This window comes from Pagrus major, chromosome 1 (genome assembly GCF_040436345.1).
Source record: "Pagrus major chromosome 1, Pma_NU_1.0".
NCBI classification, from domain to species: domain Eukaryota; kingdom Metazoa; phylum Chordata; class Actinopteri; order Spariformes; family Sparidae; genus Pagrus; species Pagrus major.
In genome coordinates, this window is record NC_133215.1 from 1,365,184 (window position 1) to 1,373,286 (window position 8,103).

Here is an 8,103-nt window from a genome sequence, read left to right on the forward strand (position 1 = left end):
TATTTAGTTCAGGATACTGAGTCCTCGAGACTTTATTTATTCATCAGTGATTCTTCTTCCCTGTCATGAACTCGATCTGCTGACGACAGCCACTGAATGTGACTGAAAGCTCCGACAGGATGCCAGTAAGACGACCTTGAGTCAACGACTGTTTTTGTCAAACTGTCCAAAGTCTAGAATGAAGCTCAACATGTCTTCATGAGCTTTGAAGACATTTATCAACAGATTTTTGCTCTCACCACATTGTGTATGAACAACACGCCATCGTCTGCATCTATTCATTTCATTCATTGTTCCACTGTGCTGTCGTGTTGCTATGGATACAGAAGTAAAGGATTTGATTGGCTACTTCTTCCACCGCTGTGATGAAGTCAGTCTGAGCTTCAGTCTGAAGGAGCTGAACACTGGATACATGAAAACAGCTCCTCCTGGTGGCTGATAGCAGCACTGCAGCTTTCTGGGCACAAAAACACCTCAACAACAAACAGGTGCGGAAAGTCCTCCTCAATAATCAGCTCCATTAGAGCACTGATCAGCTGATGATCAGGACATTAATAGAAGCTGCTGATCAATGAATCCACAGAGAAGAAGAAGAGCAGCAGAAACATACTGAACTCATGAGATAACTGCTCCACATGAACACATCACATATATTCTGACTACTGTGACTTTATCACCACACGACTACATGAGCGCTGCACTGAAGGCTGCGATACCTTCAGGGGCTGTTGGTCAGTGTTGTGTGCAGTCTGATGACGGCTCAGTTTATAGCGACTTAAAGACTGAAAATACTCTTTAATCCTGACGCTCACTACTGATCATGTGCAGTTGTGTTGGTATTATCAATATTATAGCTTATTAATCATTCTGGTATTGATGAGCAGCGGATGTGTCCACGTCTTAATGGTCAGAGTTAGTGCTTCTTCATGTCTGTCAGAGGTTTTGTGCTGAGTGGTCGAAGAAGGCAGGAACAAATATTCACTAATGGAATGTAACTAACTACATCTACTCAAGTACTTTACTGAGATTATTGTACTTTACTTGAGTATTTCCTCTTTCTGATGCTTAATACTTCCACTCCTCTACATTTTGGAGGCAAATATTGTACTTTGATAACTTTAGTTACTAGTTACTCTACAGATTACATGCTGCATCAGATCTGATAATCTATAAATTATAACACAGTACAATAAAAAACACATGTACAGTACATGTATGTTCTCATTATTGTGTAATCTATGTTTTTTTTAATCTGATTGCCAATAAAATAAATTAATTTAAAAATGTTCTACTTTGGCTCTGATGCAGGATGTAATGTAACATAATGTAATAAAATGTAAGGAGCTGCCTGCAGAGCTCAGAGACAGGATTGTGTCGAGGCACAGATCTGGGGAAGGCCACAAAAGAAGTTCTGCTGCATTGAAGGTCCAGAGAGCACAGCGGCCTCCATAATCCTTAATGGAAGAAGTTTGAAACAACCAGGACTCTAACTAGACCTGACCACCGGGTCAAACTGAGCAGTCTGGGAGAAGGGCCTCGGTAAGAGAGGTGACCAAGAACCCGATGGTCACTCTGGATGAGCTCCAGAGATCCTGTGTGGAGATGAGAGAAACTTCCAGAAGGACAACCATCACTGCAACACTTCAACGATCTGGGCTTAAAGGCAGAGTGGCCAGACTGAAGCCCAGAGAAGGTTTGTAAAAAAGCACATAAAGGACACTCAGACTGTGAGAAACAAGATCCTCTGGTCTGATGAACCCAGACTGAACTGTTTGGCCTCAATTCTAAGCATCATGTCTGGAGGAAACCCGGCACCGCTCATCACCTGCCCAGTACCATCCAGACAGTGAAGCATGGTGGCACAGTGATGCGACTGCTCAGGGTTGAAGAAAAGCTGAATGAGCCAAAAACCCTGGTCCAGAGCGCTCAGGACCTCAGACTGGGCCAAAGGTTCACCTTCCAAGAGGACAATGACCCAAAGCACACAGCTAAGACAACGCAGGAGTGGCTTTGGCACGACTCTGTGAATGTCCTTGAGTGGCCCAGCAAGAACCCTGACTTGAACCCAATCAAACATCTCTGGAGAGACGTGAAAATGACTGTCCACCAACGGTCCCTGTCCAACCTGACAGAGCTTGAGAGGATCTGCAGAGAAGAACGGCAGAAAATCCCCAAATCCAGGTGTGCAAAGCTTGTCGGGTCATACCCAAGAAGACTGGATGCTGTAATCGCTTCAACCAAGTACTGAGTAAAGGGTCTGAATACTGATTTCAATGTGATGTTTCAGTTCTTTCTTTTTAATACATTTGCAAAAATGTCTAAAATCCTGTTTCTGCTTCGTCATCACGGTGTATCGAGTGTAGACTGATGAGGGTAAACAATAATTTAAATGATTTTAGCATAAGGCTGCAACATAACAAAATGTGAACAACAAAGTGAAGGGGTCTGAATACTTTCTGAATGCACTGAAAATATATGTATCAGTGATGTGAAGCACTGCGGCCCAAAAACACGTTTCCCCATAAGTTAACATTGTGGAAGAAATGTCTGTAAAACGGTGGAGACTTTTTTTTTTTTTTTAAGCGTCACAACCCAGAGACATGACTCGCTTACTGTCAGAATGTCCATTCGGTCCAATAACATTTGTAAAGTCTAGAAGAGCTGCATAATTAAATTATTTTACCTCTATTCAAGTTAGCCGGGCGCTAAACCAGAAGTTAGCTGGCTCGGTCAGCAGAAGTCTCCAGTGCGCTCGCTCTCTGGACCGCACAACACGGAAGATCTGAGTAGTTTCATATCCAGGAAGTCGAGTGTTTTGGTTTCATGCAGCACTGAGCAGCTTTCATATGAATGAACAGGGCTCCACCTCCAACACTGTGTCCAGGTTTAATGTAACATCTTTGGTTATATTCCTGTCATTTTGTTTTATTTTGTTTAGGTATTTCCTGCCTGAATGGAAGCTTTTTATTTTGAAAGGGAGTTTGTCTCGAGTGATAACCGGAACTTGACAAACTTATTTCTGGTGATCCATTTTCTGTCTGATCGAAATGATCTTCTCTCCTGTGGTCATGAGCTGACAGCTGGTGGTAAAAAACACTTTTGCAGATGAATGAAGTTCCTTCATTTTTTTTCCATCTGTAAAAACATAAATATGTGAAACCAAGTTAATTTTTATTTTCCATCACAAAAAAAACTTTTCAGATTTTCAAGACAGAACTTCTACTTCCTCTCTAAAGACGTCCTGACAGGAAAGCAGCGTCACTTCTCTCCGTCACTTACTTTCACTTTCTGTCTCTGTGACGCAGATGATTTCTGCCTCAACAAAAAGGTAAATGTGTGTTTTTAATGTGACCTCTTCATGTGTGATTTGTGTGTCTTCTCCTGTAAAGACTCGTGTTATCAGACTGTGTGTGTCTTCATTAGTTTGACACAATCACCGCAGTGAAACCTGTTGAAATGTGTGAGAGGTGTCGAGCTCGTTGGTCGACAGGATCAACCGCTCGGCTCTTGAGGACTTGAACAGTTTGAAACGGTGAAAAGCGGCTTCACCGGTGATGCTAACAGCTGCTGACAGTCGGTAAACAGTGTGAGAGGTTGTTTATTGTTGTTTGTTTGTTTGTTTGTTTGTGAGAAAACACCCTGACGGCGTTGACTACCGTAAAGATGAGAATACAGGCGCACTGGCGCAAAGTCTTTTCTACAGTCCGACAGCATTTATGACAGGACACACAAAGATCCATGAAACATGACAATAAGAAGACAAACTGATGTGGAGCTGAATGATTGTGCTCGTGGTTTGTTCTTGTTTTGGTGTTTTTACTGTAAACTAGTTCAGTCCACACGGTCCTTTTTAAAGAGACAGACACTTTTATTTGATACAAACTGAACATTTCCAGTGTTTCAGCTCATCCCAAGTTATTTGTTGTTTAAACTGGGTTATTTTGCGGCTTTTTACTGGCATCATTCAACTCAAATCTTTAAACAGTCTGAAAGGAGCTGAAAATATTACATTCAGTTTTAGTGCAGCTGAAAGTGTCAACATGTCTGTCGTGTAGACTGAAGTCAGATTTGGATGTATTTAGTGTTTGTGTGAATCTGGTGTCCAGTCAGACTCTGTATGTTTGTCATGTGACTGAGAGGAATGCTGATAAATCATGTTGTTGTGTTTGTGTGAAGGTGTGGGCTCTGCTATGAATCAGTGTGAGGAGACAGAGGAGGGAGGCCCTCCCTCTAAAACCACTCTGTGTGGGCAACATGACAGCCAGACCAAAGCTCAGAGGTGAGATGAGGATCTCTAACTGTCCATGACTCTTCTCCATGTCACAGCTCAGCACTCAAATCACTCCACCATCATGATTCACACTCAAAGCTCTGTGTGTGTTGTGTTGAAGCCAGTTTTCATCCTGTTTGATAATATTAACATATTTATATTGAAGTCTGACTTAAACATCAACATGGCTGATTTAAGCTTGTTAGGATATATTGGTATGGACATACATGTTAGTAAAAGTATAAAACTGTAACATTAATAAAAAGCTTCATTTCTGCAGCACATTGTGCATCACAACACAAACATGAAAAAAGTTAATTTAAACCAGTTAAAATATTTAAATGCACTGAGAAAGAAGAAGAAAGTCATGTATAAGAAAATAAAATGATCATAAAGTTCACCATTTAACTGAAGTCTCTTTTTTATACTAACAGACTGTAAAGTTGTTGTTTGGTTTATTGGTTTGTCTGTCTGTTTCTATCAGGGTTCAGCAGCAGAGACCAGACTCTCCTGCACCCAGCAGAGTGTCCATGAAGAGTGACCAGTCCATGATTTTGCCTCTTTTCTTCAAGGATGGAGACCACTCTGCTGAAGAAAGGTAAGAATGTAAACCAGAAGAGTTTGTTGTTCTGCAGCTCTCCTTCTATCAAGTCCTGACATAAAATGATCTGTCAGCTGGTCTCAACTTTCACACTCCACTGATTTAATGTTTTCTTCAAAGAGGAACATTTAGTATTCAAGATTTTACAGAAATCGACAGTTAATACATGAAGCAAGTGATCAAATGAGAGCAAATGATTTTCCTCCAGATTTGAGATCAACTGTTCAAATCATTTGTGGACTGAAGATGTTGATCTCTCTCTGGTTCCTCCTGGGACTCAGTACTCTGACTGGAGGAAGTGTGAATCAGTGCAGGTGAACCATGACAACATATTTTGTTGTTGCCCATGGATTCAGTCTGTCGGGAGGAAGTTGGATGGTTAATGTCAAGAGTCCTGGGCTTTAGTATTAATGTTTGATGGTTCGTGCCAACTGCACTAGTGTAGCCTTTCATTGTGACCAGTCTCAGGAACAGCTGTGCAGTAATCATGCTGTTTAATCAGCGTCTGATATACCACAGCTGTCAGGTGGATAGATTGACAAAGCAGAAGAGCTCACTAACACAGTTTTAACTGATTTGTGCTCAAAATGTGAGAAACAATTATGTTGTGTTCACAGAAGAAGTCTTCAGTCTTTATTACTATATTACACCATGTTATAGGCAGGAAGGTAAATAACAGGGTTGACAACTAGAAACTCGACTAAAGGCTTCATCATTAAAACCAGAAAACTGTTTCACCTAATCCATCAAACGGCCCCAGAAGCAGACAGATGATGTAAAATGTGAAGCTGCTGATGGTTGAAATCATCGTACTTTATGTTCTCTCTGCAGAGTTCAGCAGGTTCTCAGTGGTCAGTCTGTCCAGCAGCATCCAACAGACCTGGACTCCATATTTAAGGTGTGTAAATGTCCAACAACAACTTTACTTCAGCTGCAAATGAAATGAAATGTCTCATTTTACATTTGAAGTTTTACTCTTTTGCAGCATCTTGAGGAGAACGTTGTCACCTTTGTGAAGAACGAGTTGAAGAAGTTCCAGAAGGTTCTGAGTCCAGATTACCCAGAATGCTCAGAGAGGCAGAGTGAGGATGAGGAGGTGCTGGACGGTGAGGAGGAGGAGCAGAGGAGGAGCAGCAGAGAGGCATTTCTGAAGATCACACTGAACTTCCTGAGGAGAATGAAGCAGGAGGAGCTGGCTGACTGTCTGCAGAGCAGTAAGAGGATTTTCCTCAATAAACTGTTTTCTTCTTCACACTAACATCCACTCACTGATGTGTTGTGTTTCATTCAGGAACTGTTGCTGCAGTTTGTGGACGTCAGCTCAAATCTGACCTTCAGAAGAAGTTCCAGTGTGTGTTTGAGGGGATCGCTAAAGCAGGAAACCCAACCCTTCTGAATCAGATCTACACAGAGCTCTACATCACAGAGGGAGGGACTGCAGAGGTCAATGATGAACATGAGGTCAGACAGATTGAAGCAGCATCCAGGAAACCAGACAGACCACAAACAACAATCAGACAAGAAGACATCTTTAAAGCCTCACCTGGAAGAGATGAACCAATCAGAAGAGTGATGACAAAGGGAGTGGCTGGCATCGGGAAAACAGTCTTGACACAGAAGTTCACTCTGGACTGGGCTGAAGACAAAGCCAACCAGGACATACAGTTCACATTTCCATTCACTTTCAGAGAGCTGAATGTGCTGAAAGAGAAAAAGTTCAGCTTGGTGGAACTTGTTCATCACTTCTTCACTGAAACCAAAGAAATCTGCAGCTTTGAAGAGTTCCAGGTTGTGTTCATCTTTGACGGTCTGGATGAGTGTCGACTTCCTCTGGACTTCCACAACACTGAGATCCTGACTGATGTTACAGAGTCCACCTCAGTGGATGTGCTGCTGACAAACCTCATCAGGGGGAAACTGCTTCCCTCTGCTCGCCTCTGGATAACCACACGACCTGCAGCAGCCAATCAGATCCCTCCTGAGTGTGTTGACATGGTGACAGAGGTCAGAGGGTTCACTGACCCACAGAAGGAGGAGTACTTCAGGAAGAGGTTCAGAGATGAGGAGCTGGCCAGCAGAATCATCTCCCACATCAAGACATCACGAAGCCTCCACATCATGTGCCACATCCCAGTCTTCTGCTGGATCACTGCTACAGTTCTGGAGGATGTGTTGAAGACCAGAGAGGGAAGAGAGCTGCCCAAGACCCTGACTGAGATGTACATCCACTTCCTGGTGGTTCAGTCCAAAGTGAAGAAGGTCAAGTATGATGGAGGAGCTGAGACAGATCCACACTGGACTCCAGAGAGCAGGAAGATGATTAAGTCTCTGGGAAAACTGGCTTTTGAGCAGCTGCAGAAAGGAAACCTGATCTTCTATGAATCAGACCTGACAGAGTGTGGCATCGATATCAGAGCAGCCTCAGTGTACTCAGGAGTGTTCACACAGATCTTTAAAGAGGAGAGAGGACTGTACCAGGACAAGGTGTTCTGCTTCGTCCATCTGAGTGTTCAGGAGTTTCTGGCTGCTCTTCATGTCCATCTGACGTTCAGCAACTCTGGAGTCAATCTGCTGGCAGAAGGAAAACAAACCTCCCGGTGGTCTCAAATATTCAGAGACAAACCTGAACCTACACATCTCTACCAGAGTGCTGTGGACGAGGCCTTACAGAGTCCAAATGGACACCTGGACCTGTTCCTCCGCTTCCTCCTGGGTCTTTCACTGCAGACCAATCAGACTCTCCTACGAGGTCTGATGACACTCAGAGGAAGTATCTCACAGACCAATCAGGAAACAGTGAAGTACATCAAGAAGAAGTTCAGTGAGAATCTGTCTCCAGAGAGAAGCATCAATCTGTTCCACTGTCTGAATGAACTGAATGATGGTTCTCTAGTGGAGGAGATCCAACAGTACCTGAGATCAGGACGTCTCTCCACAGATAAACTGTCTCCTGCTCAGTGGTCAGCTCTGGTCTTCATCTTACTGTCATCAGAAGAAGATCTGGACGTGTTTGACCTGAAGAAATACTGTGCTTCAGAGGAGGCTCTTCTGAGGCTGCTGCCAGTGGTCAAAGCCTCCAACAAAGCTCTGTAAGTGAACCGATAACTGCAGAAAGTTTATTATGTGTGTGGGGTTGTTGTCAAGTAGTTTATATCTTACTAAATGTAAGTCCTGGCAAAAGATTTTATTACTTGACAACTTGAAAAACCTGCATTCCCAGAAATGTGACTAT